Genomic DNA, 20421 nt, shown 5'->3' with positions numbered 1-20421 from the left:
AATCCTTGGGGGTGATTATGTAGACAGTCATAACTAAAAATAGTAATCTCTAAAAGTCTCATCCCATATTTACATTGCATTTAAAGGACTATAAAGTTGGCATGGTAATTATACCCTATTGTGTCCATCACTTGGCATTTGAATTACTCAGGACCTATAACTTAACCCTCAATACTTTTGAGATAGAATTTATATAAATGATGAATGCTTTATTAAAGGTAATAACTGTAGAGTATTTACCATTTTCCAGTTCACAGAGCACTTTTTCATATATTACTTTTTGAAAGAAATAGTTTCTCTATGAACTAAAAAAAAGGATGGTGTTCAGTCATTGTGGTGGAATCAATTGTCTCCCCCAAAATTAAGATTTTGAAATCCTATCCTCTAATACATCAGAATATGACATTGTTTGGCATTAGGGTTGTTGCAGATATAATTAATTTGAGATGAGGTCATTAGGTTGGGACCAATGCCAGTATGACTGAAGTTCTTATAAAAAGAGGAGATTTGGACACAGGCATGTACACAGGGAGAATGGCAATGAACACGTAGGCAGAGATCGGGCGATGTGACTTCAAGCCAAGCACTGTGAAAGCTTGCCAGCCAACCATTAGAAGCAAACAGAGAGGCATGGAACAGATTCTCCTTCACAGCCTTCAGAAGAAACCAACCCGGCTGACAACTTGATCTTGGACTTCTACCCTCCAGAGCTGTGAAACAATAAATTTGTGTTTGTGGTATTTTGTTATGGGAGCCCAAGCTAACTTAAGACAGCAGTCATCAACACATCCATGTCATTTGTGATTTTACTGCAGCCTGGAGTGTTACCTTTTTTTCTCTCCCACTTTCCCCTGAAACCTTCCAAAATTGGAGGTTGGTTTCCTTAGAGAAGGTGTGGATGTTGGTAAGGTTGGGTGAAGCCTGGGTAAGGAGGGGCAGGATAAGGGGTGTTGCAGGGTGAATGCTGGAGCCAGCAGAGGATGGTGAGTGGTGGGCTGGAGAGAAGAGGCCAGAGAGAAAAAGACATTCCATGCAAACGAACGCCAAAAGTGAGCAGGAGTAGCTATTCTTATATCAGACAAAACAAACTTTAAAACAAACTTTAAAAGTCAAAGAGGGACATTATATAATGATAAAAGACCTTGTCCAACAGCAAAATATCACAGTCCTAAATGTATATGCACCTAACCCTGGAGCTACAAAATTTATAAAACAATTACTAGTAGACCTAACAAATGAGATAGACAGCAACACAATAATAGTGGGGGACTTCAACACTCCACTGACAGCACTAGACAAGTCATCAAGTCGGAAAGTCAACAAAGAAACAATGGATTTACACCATACCCTGGAACAAATAGACTTAACAGATATATAACCGTGGAATATAGATTCTATTCAACAGTGCATGGAAATTTCTCCAAGAAAGAACATATGATAGGCCACAAAACAAGCCTCAATATATTAGAGAAAATTGAAATTATATCAAGCACTTTCTCAGACCACAGTGGAAAAAACTAGAAATCAACTCTATAAAGAGCCTTCCTTGCATTAAAAGTATGCTTTCCCTCATTGCTGCCAGAGCCATCACTCTAAATATGTATCACTTCACTTGTTTGCTCAGGTCTTCGGTGGCTGCCCAGAACATGCAGGATTATGCTGATATTCCTTGGCATGTCCTCCCTTCATTATTGACCTACTTATTCATTTTTTCTCTCTTTTTTAGGTTTGTTGAAGTATAATTGACAAAAATACTATCTAATCAAGGTGTACAATGTGCTGTTTTCATATACATATACATTGGCCAGATACAGAAAAATAAATACTGCATGATCTCACTTACATGTGCAGTCTGAAAAAGTCAAACTTACAGAAACAAAGAGAAAGCTGATTTTCCAATTTTATAACCTGCCTAGTGTTTCCTTTTGAGCTCTAGCCATGAGGAACTGTCAACTAATTAGCTTCCTGAATATGTTGTGCTTCTCCGCATTGGTGTTCAGTTACACTTCCTTTTTCCACTTTTTGTGATGCCATTCTTTCTTTGCTTTTTTGCTGAAGTCCTTTTTGCTTTTAAGGCACTCCAAATATGCCATTTCCCTTTTACTTCATGCTGGGCATATAACAGTATGGAAGACAATCAATAATCTAGTGGATGATATATGCATCAAACAAATCATCATAAATGATTATTTTATTTTCATTATTTGAAGGACTTTGGAGGGGGAGTGTCCAACAGATGGAACATAACTGAAATGATGAAAATGAGGCTACTTCTCTGAAGAAGTGCTATTTAAGGCAAAATGTAAAGAGTATGTAGGAGTTCTCCAGGCAGATAGTAGGCAAAATGGCCTTCTGGCAAAGGAAATAGTGTATATGAAGACCCCAAGAGAGGAAGAAGCTTCCTTTCCTGGACTCATGTGGTGTCTTCAACATGTAAGTAGGTGAAAGTATTGTATTGCTATAATAATTATCTGGTTGTGGGTCTTTTAAATGCAGAATATAGGTGAGTCCTGCTCACATTCATATTCCCAGCATCCTGCACAGTACTCATGCACATGCAAAATTAGCACTTACTTTAATGTTTGTGAATAATGGATTTAATGAAATAATGGCTTGGATAGATGGATGAATAGATGGGTTCAATGTGTTTAAAAGATGCTATATATGGGTATTATGAAGTTAACAAACAAAACCAAGGTGATAAGTATCAGCAGAAAAAGTAAATGACCCAATCCACCAGATGAATCAGGGTCATATCCAGGGTCAAGATTGCAGGTAGAAATTTTGACACTGGCAAATCCATGCAAGATTGAGTCAAGAATCAGGTATTGCAAGAAACTGAGTCTAGAAATAACACCAAAACTCAATCTTCTTTAGATTGTTGGTCTATACAATATCAGAGAAGATTATTAGACTAGAAGAGAGTTGACAAATTGTGGTTCATGGATCAAATCCAGCCTGCTGCCTGTTTTTGTAAATAAAGTTTTATATTTTATTTTTGACACAGAATTTTGCTTTGTCACCCAGGCTGGAGCGCAATGGCACAATCTGGGCTCACTGCAACATCTGCCACCCAGGTTCAAGCGATTGTCTTGCCTCAGCCTCCTGAGTATCTGGGATTACAGGCATGTGCCACCATGCCTGGCTAATTTTTGTATTTTTAGTAGAGACAGGGTTTCATCATGTTGGCCAGGCTGGTCTCGAACTCCTGACCTCAGGTGATCTGCCTGCCTCAGCCTCTCAAAGTGCTGGGATTACAGACATGAGTCATGGCACCCGGCCATAAAGTTTTATTAAAAGACAGCCACACTCATTTGTTTGTCATTTGGCTTGGGCTTCTTTCATGCTATAATGTTAGAGTTGAGTGTTTGCTATAGAAACCGCATGACCTGAAAAGCCTAAAATATTTACTGTCTGGCCCTTAACAGAAAAGGTTGGCTGGCTCTTGGTCTACAACATCAGCTGCTTGCTCAATGGTAGTACTGAGTGCTACTAAGTATTAGGCACTGTTTTAAATTCTTCACATGTTAACTCATTTAAACCTTGTGACAATCCTGTGAAGTAGGGGTTATTATATCTCCATTTAATAGAAGAGAAACTCCAGGCACAGAAAGGTCACATTGTTTCCCTAGGAACATATAGCCGATGAGCTGTGGCCTTAGCCACTGTGCTATATTGCCTCTATACGGAAGTATCCTCTCTTTTTTTTTTTTTTGTTGTTGTTGAATGGATATAATAGGTGAGAGCCCCTCAGAGAGAAGAAAGTCACATCATTGCTGCCTTAAACACAAGCTGAAGACTGGATGGCTTGTGTATTCTTGCTGCTCTCCCAGAGGTTAATCTGAAAATTCTTGGAAATTCATAAATATAAATTTAATGACCATTTGTTTCTTTATTCAGGACTGATAGCCATGTTTGTAAGATATCATTTATTTATTACTTAATACACTTTCACAAAGAGAATTGTATCATTTTCCTAACCCAGTAAGGAAAGTGGGGTAGATGGAGTAAAATAAGATTAAGATTCTTGAATTTCCAACTCTTCATCCTTCAGTGCTTATAAATTATTAAAAATAGGTACAGGCATTCCATCTGCAAGAGTTAATCTTCATAATTATCTGGTACATGCTACACTCACAGAAAGCTATCAAGAGATGATGACTCAGCTTACCCCAGTAAAGCTACTAGTAGTTTTCCATCCAATCAAATATATGTTAAAGGAGTTGAAGCTGGGAATTTTTAACATTGAATAAGTCAGTGAAGATAGAGTAGGTTGTAAGTCTTCAAGAATTTTACCAGATTTTCTCTTGCGATAATATGAACGTGTCTAGAGAGAATATAAAGTTTTGGACTGGGAGTTAATACTAGTAGTCATTATTATAATCATATCGTACATTTTTGTAGATCTTGGGATTTGATAAAAAAAGATTTAAAAAGTGGTATGTAATATGAAGGGTCTATCTTTTTGGAGAGAAAATAAAGGAGAGATAAATTACATCTCACAAATACTTCAAGGTCATCATTTCTCCCTGTCTTGCTAGAACAGAAAAATAAGGGACAAGACAGATAGCTAGCAGAGCTCTGATTATCTCCTGCTCTATTGGAAACAGAACATGAAGGCCAAGCAGACATTCATAGAGATGTGTTATGACATGTGTTGGCACAGTATAATAGTGATCATCAACACAGCTGGGATGTGTTCTTGTACAATCTTTCCTGTAACAGGAACATTAGCTTCTACTGGCAGAATCTTTTCTTCCTTCAGTGCATGTCTTGTTATGTGACTCTTTCAGCTGGGTCAAGTGGTCCCCTGGCTCCTCTGTAGTTGGAGGTAAGATCTGTTTGGATGGCTTGGAGATTCACCTGCCTGAAGGGAGGGAGTTTGGAACAGATGGTGGCTTTCAGACTTGGGTCCAGGATCCCTGCCTGGCATGACTGATCAGTTCTGTAATGCCAAGGGTCATTTCTTCTGCATATTTTGGACAGCGGTTATTGAACTGCTGGGCTCTCAGTCACTTCTACCTAATTGAGGAAAGGGGGCCACCTGCTCAGTATCACCAAAATAGCACCCGTCTCCACCTTTCCCTCTTAGTCTCATCATCTCTCTGAGTCTTAGGGCTCACAGCCTATACTGCCACAGAGGTTCAAGTCTGCAGGCTTCCACATGGCTAATGTGATTTTATTGCTAAGTCTAAGAGGAGTGCTTGCAGAGCATGATACATGTGTCATCTGAGGAATTCAGAGCTGTTCAAAAATACTTCATATTATGAATAGGAAATTTAAACAACTTTATTAGAAAATAGACCATATCATACACTTTTCAGAGATTCTTCTATGTGAATATAGAATGGCATCATGAGAGCATTATCTGTTTTCTGTTTATGCTATTTACTATGTCAGGTTATTTTTTATTGCCATATATGTATATTTAATTTTGACAGTGAACAGATCTACTAAAAATAGAACTACAGCATCATTTTAATTACAGCCATTTCAGTTGCCCATCAACATAACAATGAAAAATGGAAGGGATCCCACAACATTGCAGAGTCATCATCTCTTGATAGCTTTCTGTGCGTGTAGTGTGTACTACCAGATAATTATGAAGATTAACTCTTGCAGATGGGATGCCTGTACCTATTTTTAATAAATTGGAAGCACTGAAGGATGAAGAGTTGGAAATACAAAAATCTCAATCTTAGTTGTTTTACCCCCATCTACCCTTTTATCCCTATTGAACTGTTGGGGATAAATTTAGTTTCCTTTTTTTTTTTAATTTTTCCATATTCCTTAATTTTTTGTTATGGTGGAGGAGAGACTGGGGATAGCAAAGGAAGGAAGCAATTAAAGTACCATAAGAGTCACAGCAAACCTATTTAGAACAAAGTAAAGTCCCTAGGAATGAGTCTCCATATCTTTAAAACTCCACATAGCTTATTTAATACTGCACAGAAAGCAGATTATTGATCTGTGTGTGTAGTTGTTGGCAGAGAGGGAGAGTAGTATATTCCAGGAGCTTCTCTCAGTCTGCAGCGTTACTCTAAGCAGGAAAAGACCCATGATTCCCTGCAGTGTCTTCAACTGCCTCTATTAATCCATTGTCAAAATCATGGCAACAGGACACAAGGCAAATAGCAGTTTTGTATCATCTTGCTTATGAACATGATCATGAGTAAGTGCTAGAAGTCTTCCCTCATGAAACTGGCTTTTATAAGCAACAGACCATATGTATATCCCCTTACATTAGAAATACACCTTTAAAAGTCTGATGTCTAAATCATGATATGGAATCATTTCCAATGTACAAAACTTAAAATTTCCAGAACAGAGAGCAATATTTATTCCTACAAGTTTTCTCTACATTAAATGATTGTTTCAATATCAGAAAGGGATTGGAGCTTGAAGAAGCTTCTCTTGGGTTGTCTCGGTATGGAATCCATTTTGACTAAATTTACTGGTAGTTGAGTCAGTATGTAAATGTCATCAAATAACCAACTGGTCAATCTCCTTGAGTGAATCAACTAGCCAAAGTCTAAGTAACAGTGGATTAGGAACAGATTCAGATTGTGTGGCATCTGAGGCTTTTATGATTTGAGGGGCTTTCTCTGAGAAAAAGAATACAAAGTTGCATATGCTACTTTTGGTATGAAAATAAATATTTATTTAGAATGAGAAATCACAAGTTATGCATTAGAAACTATGCAGATACAAAATGATCATAAAATCCTGAAAAATAACAAAATAGTTTTATTAATTAACTTTCCGATACACTTTTATAATTGCTACATTTTCAGTTGCATCCCTTTGACTCTTCAAATGACAAAAAAAGTTAAATATAATTTTCTATAGAGATAATAGATAATAGCTTTCCTTTATCATGGTGGATTCAAAATTGATTTATATTACTGATAGTTTGGCAACATTTGTTTCAGCTTAGCAACCATCTATTGGTAATGTCATGCAAATGTTTAGGATTCTTATCAAACTGCAAGAAATATCTTTAAGCTTTGCTTTATATATAAACTTTATATTTTAGGCATTTTATCTTAGGCAATATCTATTCTGAAATGTTATTTGATCTGACAACATTCATTAAACAGTGTGGTCGACATTTTCATGTAAATTGTGTTTTTCCCTACTAACACATTCATCTGCCTTTTGCTTTTTTATTTTTGGTTTGGAACAGTCCTGGTGTAATTTCTTTTCTCGTGTTCATGATACTGATCTGCAAGTTTTAGTTTCCATCGTGATATAATAAGAATTTTGGTGATACTGAAACTTCTGCCAATCTTCTCTTTCAGTTTACATTTTGGCTTCTTTCTTCTTATCACATTTGAATTTTAGTATTATATGTAATTCTGAAAAATTAAAATGAATCTGAAATTAATGCATAAACAAGAGTAGTTCAGTGCATTTAAAATTGCTGTTATATTTTGTTCAGCTAAAAGTGTTGTAATCAAATTAATCTTACACTACACACAGTGACTTATTAATGAATATTTTATACTTGTTTCTTCAGTTTGTTTCACTGCATTGGTAATAATATCGTGTGTTATTTCATCTAGAACCACTACACTTTATCAGAATGATATGTGTTGGATATTCCATGATACTATCCACTATCTTGGGAAGCATAAAATGTGTAACAACTACAGGATTGTTCCTTACAAACACAGTAATTCTGGTGAATTCCACATGAAGAAAGAATGCTCATTAAAATGGGGAAAATGTGTGGTGCATTTATATTTGTGTATGTTGCATAATCAAGTGCATTCCTGACAGGAGGACACTTCAATTTCAATCATATATCAATGAGAACAGAATCTTCTATGAGAAATGTTACAAAAATCAGCTCTTGGTTTCCTACATTTCAAACCTTATTTCTCCTTCACAACCTACATAGCTTTGGAGCTGGGTAAACTGTAGACCATGTTAACATCACCATATAACTTTCGATCAAGTATTTTTTGATAAAGATGCCAGGTAAGCTGGCAGGGTGGGCTGTGGAAACATTTCTGGAAGTCATTCCTACACCGAGTGGCTAGTTACAACTTAATAGAAGTGCCTGGAAGCTACAGACACATGTCCTATTAAACCCCAACTCAGTATATCCCCAGCTCAGTTTCTTGTTAGCCTAAAACCCAAATGATTCATGACTACACCAAAGTTACCCCACATAGGAGAAGATATGACAGAGGAAATCAGAGCATAGACAGCAGTCTAAACCACTATAATTTAAATATCTCTCATTTGGAAATTTACAAAACTATATGATAATATCATGCATGGCTAGGTCTTCTCATGGGGAACTGTAAGGTGCAAGACCCATGAGGCTCATAGCACACCTTGCTCTGGGGGCAGATCTCTCCTGTCTCTCTCTGTCTTTCTCTCTTTCCTTTTCTCCTCTCAAGTTCACTTTGCAATGGCCAGGGAGTGATTTCATCCCTTCAGTGTGAGAGACAACACAGGCTTATTTTGAGAAAGGAAGGCCATGTATCAATGGAACAATGGTCTATATATGGCACAAGCTTAACATTTCTGATGATTTTAAGGGGCAGCAATTCCAATTCTCGTTTGCTAAGTAACTTGTAACTGTGCTCATCGGCTTTTCCTACCATTTTCTGTTGAAAATAAAGCCAATGCTTCCACCTCAGGGAAGTGGTGAAGCAGTCAGGTTCAACAGATTTTCGAAGTTTATATAGTGCCTTGATGGCCTCAGTATTTGGGAAATGCTCTGTTAAATAGTTGTATTTAATGTAAGACTTCCCAGAGTCTTTGAGATGTTAATGTGAACATACATCAAAGGTGCTTCAAGAAAGGATTAGGGTCTGTAACATTTCCTAAACTTATTTGATCAAGAATTTCTTTTTATTTAATCCTCAGGATCTCCTGTGGAACTAACTTAGTGGAGAAATACAAAGCTTTTATTGGAGTCAGGACTGATATTCCTGCCAGAGTCAGCTAAGATCACACATTTAATAAACACTTATGGTTCAATGACAATATAGTTTTCAAGAAAACTCTGATCTTAATAAAACCATAGTTATTCATGAGTTTGTGATTACTAAAATTTACAGAATTTTTTAAAAGTTTAATTTAATTTAAAGTTCTGGAATACAAGTGCAGGACATGAAGGTTCATTACATAGTTAAATGTGTCATGGTAGCTTCCTGCACCTACCAACCCATCCCCTAGGTATCAAGCCCCACAAGCATTAGCTATTTATCCTAATGCTCTCCCTCCCTCCACCCCCACATCAAGCCCCAGTGTTGTTGTTCCCCTCCCTGTGTCCATGTGTTCTCATTGTTCAGTTCCCACTTATAAGTGAGAACATGTAGTGTTTGCTTTTTTGTTCCTGCATCAGTTGGCTGAGGATAATGGCTTCCAGCTCCATCCATGTCTCTGTAAAGGACATGATCTAATTTTTTTATGGCTGCATAGTATTCCATGGTGTATATGTGCCACATTTTCTTTATCCAGTCTATCATTGATGGGCATTTGGGTTGATTCTATGTAGATTTAAAAATAGATATCATTCAGAGAAAGTTAAAATGAATTGAAGAAACTCGAGACACAAAATGACCATCTTTCTGATTCACATTGATTCTGAATCATAAACTCTTGCAAAAATCTCAGACATTTGTTCCTGCTGTGATCAAGATGCCCCATAAGGGCTTGATGACAGTTGTAAAGGTGAATTTAAAAGGGAAGAAGGAGGACCAGGTGTGGTGGCATGTGCCCAACTCTCTAACTAGTCTCAGCTACTTGGGAGGCTGAGGTGGGAGGAATTCTTGAGCCCAGGAGTTCTAGGTTAATCCGGGCAACACAGCAAGACCCCATCTCTTAAAAAGAATAAAAGAGGGAGCTGAGTTATGAGTAAGAATGGAAGAACATGGCTGTGAGGATGAAAGGGAGGAGTTATTCAAAATGATGGATAAGAGATGATATCCCCTGTGGACAGGGTCAAGGCTGAGAATGAAGTCTGAGTTAGACAGCTGTGTTGCTGTCCATTGACACAGAGGCCTTAACCGGTGGCAGCGTCTATTCTGTTCTGCTATTGCATCTCAAAATTGAACCTACCTCTCTACTTCCACTGCTATTGCTCAAGTTCAGTCCAGCTTTTTAATACAAACTGCCTCTTGTATTCCTATTAGAACCTCTGCCTTACAGTTTATTTTTTATTGCAGCATTTTCTCTTCACTGATGCCGTATGTTCCAAAATGTAAACATAATGATGCTCTGGACATCCACACAAGTCTTTTGGAGAAGAGCCATAATTATTGCAAAGTGGGAGGAGAAAAGGAGGAGGAGAAAGGAGATGGCCAAGGCTCTGGTTATCAGGGCACACAGTGTGGGCCAGGTAATGGGTAAAAGCAGAGGAAAACAGGGCCTTCACAGCGCAGTTTGCATTGTAGAGGAGGCATATGTCCCTAGTTCTATTTACTTCTGGACTCCTCATTTGGATTTCTCTAGAACTCAAGATTGAAGGCCAACTGCTACTGAGGAATTGAGCCAGTCCCCTCCCATGTTGATATGAGCCTCGTTGATGGCAGACACCACAGTATGAGGCGCAGTGCATGTTCACTGGTCTATGCTCAATCACACCACCAACTCACTTCCATTTCCTAATGTTATTTCTTTTCATTGAAATTCTCTCCTTGTTTGGTGTGGCTGGGGCTTGGCACAAGGCTTTTGAATTTCTTCCTGAAAATCAAAGCTTACTGCTGTCAGATAAGATGAGAAGAGTGAACTGATGAAGAAAGAAAGATAAAGGTACAAAAAGTACCTATACTATACTTTCTGGTGAAATATCGCAACAGGGGAGTTTCAAGCTAAAATTAAGAATAAGGAGGGGAATGAATGGAATCACAGGTTCAAGGAATAACATGAGGAAGTTTAGAGTCATTAATTTATGGGTTCAAGTCTTGCTCTGCCAGTTTCTGTCTCTGCTTGTTAGTATGTAAAATAGAATAATGGGATTAATAATGGTAGGTGCCTCATAGGGTGGTTGTGAGAATTAAATATTTCACGTACTTAGTTAATTAGTCAGTGGTAAGTGATTTTTTTGTCATTGATGATAGCCTGATCAACAGAAATTTGGATTGAAGTTAGAAATGTTAGCAGTTAAAAGAAATGAAGATTAATCCTTAATCTTTTTCTACACTGATTGAATTATTGAAAAATTGTTACCATTTATTTTTGAGCACCTATTAGATTTTAGGGAGAATCCTTTAAAACAGAAGACAGTCTTAAGAAGTATAGAATCTAGAAACTTAGAGAATACAGCTCCTTTAAATCCTGTTTTGAAGTGAGACATAGACAATTTAAATGTCAATTGAATAATCCATCAATAGATTAAAATTTCAGAGTGTTAGAGCTAAAAAAAATACCTCATAGATCATTCACTCAAATCTTTTCATTTTCCACATGCCCAAGCTGAGTTGCATTGTTCATTCATTCATTGTTCATTCATTTACAATGTTTATTGAGTACCACCTGTTTGTCAGGTACAGTTACCTGACAGGTAGTTCCTGAGACACAGCAGTAAACAGAACAGAACTGGTCTGTGCTCTTTTGTAGCTTATGTTCCAGTGGAAAAGGCAGACAACAAACAAAGATTAACAGTGACAGCATGTCCTAAGACAAAAATAAAACAAGGGAAGGGAAAAGAGGGGCAGCAGGCCCATGTGTTAGTGCTTTATGTGTATGTGTGCTGTATTAATCTGTTCTCACACTGCTAATAAAGACATATCTGAGATTGGGTAATTTATGAAGGAAAGAGTTCCACATGGCTGGGGAGGCCTTGCAATCATGATGGAAGATGAAGGAGGAGCAAAGTCATGTCTTACATGGTGGCAGGCAAAGAGGGCATGTACAGGGGAACTCTTCTTTATAAAACCATGAGATCTCATGAGACTTATGCACTGTCATGAAAACAGCATGAGAAAAATTCACCTCCATGATTCAATTACCTCACACTGGGTTCCACCCCCAATACCTGAGAATTATGGGAGCCATAATTCAAGGTGAGATTTGGGTGGGGACACAGCCAAACCATATTGATTTGGGTGGGGACACAGCCAAACCGTATTATTTGCCTATGCTGTTTATAAAGAGTGTTTAGGGGAGGCCTCTTTGATCAGGGGATATTTAAGTAGGCACTTAAAGATGTGAGTGCCAGATTTGCTCGTGCTGGAGCAAAGTGGAACTTTAAAGAAGATGCCTGTCTAGATGGCTTGCCCAAACTTCTCCACCAGGATAAATTCAGAAGAGTGTTTGAAATGAGGTGAGAAAACTGAAGGACTATATCAGATGAAAGGTGACAGAAGTGCACTTTTGGCTCATGACGGATCTCAGGTTACAGGAACCCTTGGTTGGAAGGCTGGCAGGAAGTGAGGTGGAGTTAGGGCAGAGAGGAAAAAAGACTAAAATGTGCATCTTTATGTGGGCTTTTGATGCATGTGTATGAGTTGATGTGAGGATGTCTGAGACTGCTTTATCTACTGCAGAAATATTTTCATAAAATTTAAAGGAAAGTTAAAGGAAAACAGGGTGTAGGTTCTAGAATGTATCCTTACAGAGGCAGTAGCATAAAAATTTAAATATCCCTGACAGCAGAACTGATTGTTAGATTGTTAGAAGGGTTAAGTTGGAATGTGAGAGAGGGCCCACAGCCCCCATTCTTTGTATTCTCATTGTGGGAGCTGTCAACAAAAGAGCAATTTCAAAGACAAGCTGACAATGAGGGTATGTTGGCTTCTTGCCACCAACATGAAAGTCATGAATGTAAATAAGGTAATAAAAATATCAGTGGAATGGGGTACTGTTGACAGGGAGTGCTGCAAAAACCAAATCAAATAAAAAACATATGTGATACTTGGAATATCAACTCTTTAGAAAGAAAATTATATTATCTGTGTAGGAGATATGTGTAGGAGATATGTCTTAGAAACAACAAATTCTTTTTGTTCATGGTTGAATAAAATTAGGTAATAATGAAATAATCCCCTAATTGAGAGAATATCCTGGAGACATCAACCATACCTAGAATGATGAGGAGAGGGTAGAAGACTTGATTGTGCTTGCCTAATTAAATATCTGGTTTGTTTCAAGTGGAAGAGTGAATTCACAAGACTAACTGTAGCTTCAGGAAAAGTCTTAAAGAGTCCAGTGGAAACAGTTTTTAACCATAGAGTTTTAATGACAGAACCTGCCTTTAAAATTTGTTTTTGCATATTCTTTATGACGGACAAAAGCATAATACCCTATCAAAGATGGCTGAGTTTTTTTTTTTTTTTTTTTTAAGTGTGTTCTTACATGTAAATAGATGGAAAATGGAACTTGAAGTTATTTGGAAAAAAAAAGAACCCATGTTAATATTAGACTGTAGGTACAGGATATTTTCATATAGGTGTGCTCTTTAAGGATCTTTCTGAGAAGGCAGATACCAGGCTGAAAGTCCCTATGATTTAATTAATTAAGGGATGCCACAGTGCTTGGGAGTTTACAGGAACTGGGCTGTGGATGCCTCTTGCCTAGTTCAAAGTAGTAAATTTATATATATTAGAAATACTCTTCTAATGCAGCCATTTCATCATTCCCTCCCACTTTCATTCTTCTCTTATAACTAATATGGTTTGACTGGGTCCCCACACAAGTCTCATCTTGAATTGTATTTCCCATAATACCCATGTGTGGTGGGAGGGACCCCGTGGGAGGTAATTGAATAATGGAGGTGGTTACCTTCATGGTGCTGTTCTCATGAGAGTGAGTTCTTGTGATATCTGATGGCTTTATGAGGGGCTTTTCCCTCTTTGCTCAGCACTTCTCCTTCCTGCCATCCTGTGAAGGACATGTTTTCTTACCTTTCCACCATGATTCTAAGTTTTCTGAGGCCTCCCCAGCCATGTGGAACTGTGAGTCAATTAAACCTCTTTCCTTTATAAATTACCAGACTTGGGCAGTTCTTTATAGCAACATGAGAATGGACTAATACAATCACAATGCCAGAGACTCTATCAGGGCAAGTGTGCTACTGTGATCTTTGCCCTTAAATGACAAATGTTTATTGTCAGATGTCCTCTCTTCTCTCCCTTTCAACAATTAATGCCACTGACCTCAACAATGGCCTAGGGTACAGAACATTCTTCAGAATCGATTTTTCCCTTGATTTCTTCACCTCATATTTAGCACTTGAGTTCTCTGGTATAAATCAGAAATATGGAAAATTGTGGAAATCCTATATATCATCTAGAAGAAAAGAGAAATAGTTGGAAACAAAATGTAGTCATCAGTAGGTACTCATCAGTTACTATATATATTGAATCTACAACACCCACTGATTTTTAAGTAGTGTCATCATTTTATGTAAAACTAAAAGCCATGCTTCCCCATTATACCATGACACAATGTTTCTTACATCTTACAATTTTTATTTCACATTATTAAGAGACTATTTTAGATTTAGATTTTTCTTTTATCATTTATCATCTTTGTGCATATATGCATCTTTGCGCGTCTTCACTTTGTGCAAGTGCAATAAATTGTTATTGCAGGGAAGATGTGGAATCATAGTCATTCCTGCCATGAAGAATATTTACTTAACTGTTATTAGATTTATACTGTGTTGCTCACTATCCATGCCTTTCTGATTGTCACATTTTATTTAATACTGAGTAATAGTGCAAAATTTTCAGGAACACAATGAGACTCATCATTTGTAGTACCAGCAATGCAAATAACTAAAGTGACAACCATATGAAGATCTATGACCAAGTTTGCACATCTGCAGGCAATTACAACTTCCTCACAACTGCTACCTGGGTGGCAATGTTTTAAGACACCATCAGTTAGAGAATGTATTCAATTTCAGAGATATTTAAGATGTGGAGAAAATGGGCATCCAGTTTTTAACAAAATATGGTAATTACAGAGATATAAAGTAACAAAGACCCGTAATATTTTTTAATGCCGTGGGACAATGAGGAAGAAATGTTGATCAGAGAATAGTTGACTTTGACTTTAATCTCCTGATGAATAGATCCCTAATTTCAAATGAACTCTGGCACAAAAGAGATGCTCAGTACTAATCTCTTTAGGAAATGAATGAATAGCTAAGGTTGACTTTTCTTCTCTGATGGAGAAGATAATTTTCTTAAAAAAAATCATAGCTGATTTATAATAAAGTAAGTTAATTTTGACGAAAGATCACCAATGACCTTACAATTCTAATATGATTTTTTAAATATTCATCTTAGCGTTCATCTATTTACATTTTTAGTGTTGGTAGTTGTAATCATAATGATGAATATCATGTTTTTATACATTTCCACTGAATATTATATCATAACTACAATTTTATGGCTGTGTATTATACACAGTAATTTATGTAAAGATCCCTTGTTATTATACATGTAGATTACTTCTAATACTTTGCTATTTTAGTTAAAGCTGTAAATAACAATATGATGCATTTAGCTTTCTGTTCTGTTGAATTATTTTCTTAGGAAACATTCCCAGGAGTAGAATTTTTGGGTGACAGAGAATGATACATTTTTATGGCTTTTGGTATAAATTGCCATAAAAACAGGTCTAATAAAATTCAGTGGCAAATTCCTCTTAAAGATTCTGAAGGAAAGGGGACTATTAGCCACTTTATAATACTGCTTCATTTTCTAGGATGTATATGTCATTGTGGATGACATATAAATCCACATCTTCTTAAGGCATGGCTTAAGAAGAGAAGAACAAACGAATTGCAGTTGCTTGGTTACTATAGTTCTCCCCAACTTTCTTACAGCCTGGATGCTGTAGTTCAATTCTTTGCTCTGCTTTCTAGCTTTCTCAGCTCGTTGCATCAGAATATAAGGCTCTAAGGGGCTCCAAATTAAGGGAAATCGGGCATTACTAGGCAGAACATGGAGCAAGATTCCTTCTAAGTCCTTCAGAACTGGCTAGAAAAAGGTAAGATTTGATTAAGAAGGGTGGATTGGTTACAATGTAACTTGCATAGTCACTCTATGGAATTACTTCAATTGATGGGATCAAAATGATAATGCTTATTTTGCTAGATTCAAGATAACTTACATAGTCACAGTCTTTGAAAAACAACATCTATGACCACCAAATATAGACTACGGCTAAAAGTTAAGGGCCTGAGAAGGCTATATATGAATTTAGAACAGAAGTATATGCCTCTTAGGAATGTATGCCATTTTAGAATTAAAAAAAAAAAATCCTTGGTTGGGCATGGTGGCTCATGCTTGTAATCCCAGCACTTTGGGAGGCAGAGGCAGGCAGATCATCAGGTCAGGAGTTCCAGACCAGTCTGGCCAACGTGGTGAAACCCCATCTCTACCAAAAATACAAAAATTAGCCAGGCATGGTGGCAGGCATCTATAATCCCAGTTATTCGGAAGGCCGAGGCAGGAGGATTGCTTGAACCCACAAGGCAGAGGTTGCTGTGAGCTGAGATGGTGCCACTGCATTCCATCTTAGGCAGCAAAAGCAAAACTCCGTCTCAAAAAAAAAATCCTTTAGGTCGTGTCCAGGTTTCTACCATATCCTCCTTATAGCACAAAGAACCTCAGTAACTGAGATAACAGAGATATTTATTTGTCTCCCATGATACTGAAGGAAAAATGTAAGCAGGAATTACATTTCACATAATTCTTATATAGGCTGTGTTCTTCATATAGGACAGTGACTTTGTTGACCTATCTGTTGACCTCAATAGATCCCTTCTTTTTTTCCCATTAAAAAGTTTAATTTTACCTATGTTATCTCTGTAATCACAGTTACAAAGGACTTAATATCTTTTTGAGAAAAGTCCTGCTTAAGTAACTTTTTAAGAAAAGGGCCAGGGATGCCATCCGTGGCTATAAGAAAGCAATACAAAATTATCTCCAGAGAATGTCACAACGATTATCAGAACACACAAACTGCTGTTTGCTAACCTGTGTTAGGATCGCCGTGATACTACATCCCAAAGAAAGTCTCAATACACGTGATATTATGATACCAAAGAGCTCAGATATGAAGTTTGAGTTCAGGTTTTCATTTTGTTTTTGTAGAATTTATTATAGAAATTGGTAAATTGGTAAATTATTTCTAGTATTTTGATTAAACATTTTGTGCTGTCTGTGCTGTTAACTATGGAAACACATTGGTGTTATAGTAGTCAGGACTCATTCAGGTGCAAATGCCAGAAACATAACACAAACAAATGAAAAGGGCACTTGGTGGTTCATCTTACAGGGCCGTCTGGATAGCTGTGGGGCACAACTTGATCCAGGGGCTTGAAAAATGTGATCAGATTTCTATTTTAATCTCACTTTGTAGTTCTGTACTTTTTGTCTTTTTCATGCAGGTTCTAGCTATTTGTTAGAAGAGATCGGCCCTGGTAGCCCAAAGTATGCACTTACTGTTTGTGAGCCCACCAAAAGAGACAGTTCCTGTCTTCGTCAGCGCCACATCTCAAGATAGACTTTAATTGACCAGGTTGGTGTTAGATGCCCATCCCTGAAAACATTAGTTAAGAAAATAATATGCTCTCATTGGTGAACCTGAATAATCCTTCATCCCTTTGGCAGGTGAGGCCAGTCATCAAGACTGGCTGAGAATTTTAAGAGGGGTGGTGTTACAGGAAGAAGGGCACTCCTACCAGAAGAGGAGGAAGAGATTCTGACCAAACAAATGGTGATGACAGTGGCAGTTCTAAATGCCAACAAGATCCGCTAAGCATTGGTCACATTTGAGAAGGTCTTCCCCAGTATTTTTCCTTTCCTTTTGCTTTTGCTTTCCATAATATTCTATGTAATCTGACATTTAAGTGCATATGTTTAGAAGACTATATCAAGTGTGTACCGTTTCTTGTGCATAAATAAATATAAGCTTTAAATCAAAGGAGACAAAATCGATTAGATCTTTTTAGTGTTTGGAATTCTTTCCTAGTTTTCCTAATAGCCTTGATTATTGGGCTTTGCTTTGTGATTGGTATTCATTGGTTTCAACATCTGAAAGAATAATGGTTTTCTTTTCTTGAAATAACGATGTTTTTCTTTTCTCAACTTGACTTCTGCTCTATACACCAAAATAATTAACAGACAGTTATTCCAAGTGCTCCGACTTCAAGGATTTTCTCTTGAGGGAGATGTAGATGTTCTATGAACCCTTTAATATACTTATGCATAAATGTGGCTAGATTAGTCCAAGAGACTCCTCTCTCAATTTCCCCTAAGGAGTCATGATCTTATAGCCTTCCGAGTAGCAAGTTTTCCCATTAGAATGAACTTCCCTGTTCTTTCAGTAGTATGTTTTATATTTCCTTACTAAATCTTGATTGTAGGACTCATTAATCATGTGTAAGCAACTGTAAGTTTCTTTATTCTAGCAACAGGATAATGAAATGTAGAAAGAAGTCCTCTCTGAAGGTAGTGACTTCTAAATAGCCCACAGGGAGTCCCTCCAGACTTACTCTAGTTTTCCTGTGATCATGCTTGTTTTGGACTGAAGCATCGTTGTTCTATAATCCAAGGAAAACATTTGCTATGTCTTGGGAATAACTGTCTGATCTGTGGGTATACAGGAAACACTCCAGTTTTTCTACATATGTTACCTAAAGAATTTCTTTTCTTTCTTGCTTGCTTGATTTCTCTTTCTTGCTTTTTTTCTGTCTTTCTTTTTCTTTCTTTTTTTCTCTTCTTTCTTTCATTCTCTCTTGTCTTCTTCTTTCAATACTGTTTCCCTTCCTTCCTTCCTTCCTTTCTTCTTCCTTCCTTCCTGTTCCTTCCTCCTTTCTTTTACTGAAGTAACAACCCACAGACTGAACTGGTTTAAATGTAAATGGGTTCAAAATGAGAACTAATCAATGTCTGAAAAAATAGCTTTACATTTCATTGCCTAAGATAAATGATGCTTCGTGTCAAAGAGTAAGAGACTTTCCACAGTTCATAAAGCAGCGATATTTATGTAAAATTTATTTTTAAAATAAACTGTAATTTTAAAATGCGGATTTTCAGGAACATCTTAAAGGGGCTGGCTGTATAAAAAAAAGAATTTGCCAGTGTTTTCCATTGAGATTAAAGTCTCAGGAGAGGGATGGACTAAAAAAAGATTTCTTCTTAATTTGGAGGATGTTTCTCTTTTCAAAAACATAATGAATCAGCCAATCCCAAATTCTGTCTGAACCGGAATGAAAAGGACAAAAGAGGATAAAGTGGAGGCTGACTAGTCTCTTGCTTAACTCTTTCACAACTGCTCCTTTCCAGGAAGCAACTTGTTTTTCTTGAGTCTTTAAGTCTACTTAGTGGGCCGGGCTGAAAGCTTGTTGATGAGACACTTCATGTCTGCTCTCTACTTCTTATTCCTCAGAGGGGTTGTGCACACGTGGTTTTGTTTATCCTCTCAATTATCACTCACAGCTCAGTTATTTCCACTCTGGATAATGCCTTAGAGACACACACACACACACACACACACTCTCTCTCTCTCTCTCTCTCTCTCTCTCTCACATACAAACTGACTCTGTCTCCTTAAACCTATTTCTTAGTTTTTTTCAAAGCTATCTCTCATCTTTTTACTCTACCACCGCCTCATTCTTATTCTGTTTATGAGTAGTGAATGACAGTCATCATAGAAGAGAAAGGTAAGAAGAGTTTTGGTTGTGTACACACATCAAGAAAAAAGCAAATTATAAGTTCTGCAATGAAATAAGACGTGAAAAAGTAGTGTCACCTCCTAAGACTGTATTCTAGATACTCTTAATTTAATGTTATTTTCCCTTGTATTAAACCTAGTTTTTATCAATCAACATTTGAGATAAAAAGAGTCTTGTATCCATTGCACTGTTTTAAAATCTCTACATTATACAAGTTTGATTATTTGTATGCATTTGATTCATTCAAAATTTAACAAGAGGGTAAAGCAGCTTTGCAGAGGAAAATTAGCAAAAGCATTAACCGACAGCTGATTTATAAAAGCAGGCTGATTTTAATTAAAACGTATGTACGGTAAGTCACTTAAATTGTGTTTAATTAATAAGTTATTTTCAGTCTGTACTATGATGATTAATAATTACACATGACATATATTTTTAATGAATAAATGTGAAATGCTGATTATATTTCTTAATATTTGGAGTAGAATATTAAAAATTAAAGTATTCCTTGCAGCAGTCACTTTAAGTAAAAAGCTCTGACTGATGCCTGTGAGATTACTCAGATTACAATTCAGCTCACATAAGAAAATGCCACAGGTAGCACATTCTTTCTTCTACTTTTCCTTTTTTGAGGTAAATAACAAGATGAAAAAATAAAGTCAACGCTGATGAAAAGCTCAACTTCTTCCTGAACTTACTCTTCATTCATGTTCACTTGTGTATTAGAAATATGCTGGGTGCAGTGGCTCACGCCTGTAATCCCA

At 37.0% G+C, this 20421-nt stretch overlaps 1 long non-coding RNA gene across 2 annotated transcripts in view; it reads left to right on the top strand.

The window, feature by feature from the left end:
- Window positions 1-18073, top strand: part of LOC105726316 (uncharacterized) — a 279709-nt gene extending 261636 nt beyond the window's left edge. Inside the window, exons 10-12 of one of the 2 annotated variants that reach the window (XR_010341432.1) lie at window positions 2211-2433; window positions 17369-17499; window positions 17592-18073. This is a non-coding gene — a long non-coding RNA (uncharacterized LOC105726316). The remainder of the gene's footprint in view (window positions 1-2210; window positions 2434-17368; window positions 17500-17591) is intronic. The other variant, XR_010341431.1, reaches the window with a different exon arrangement.
- Window positions 18074-20421: the final 2348 nt, after the last annotated feature.

This window comes from Aotus nancymaae, unplaced genomic scaffold (genome assembly GCF_030222135.1).
Source record: "Aotus nancymaae isolate 86718 unplaced genomic scaffold, 86718_ANA_hifiasm-v0.15.2.pri h1tg000002l, whole genome shotgun sequence".
NCBI classification, from domain to species: domain Eukaryota; kingdom Metazoa; phylum Chordata; class Mammalia; order Primates; family Aotidae; genus Aotus; species Aotus nancymaae.
The sequence above is the reverse complement of the archived record's forward strand: the minus strand, read 5'-3'. Positions and strand labels throughout refer to the sequence as shown.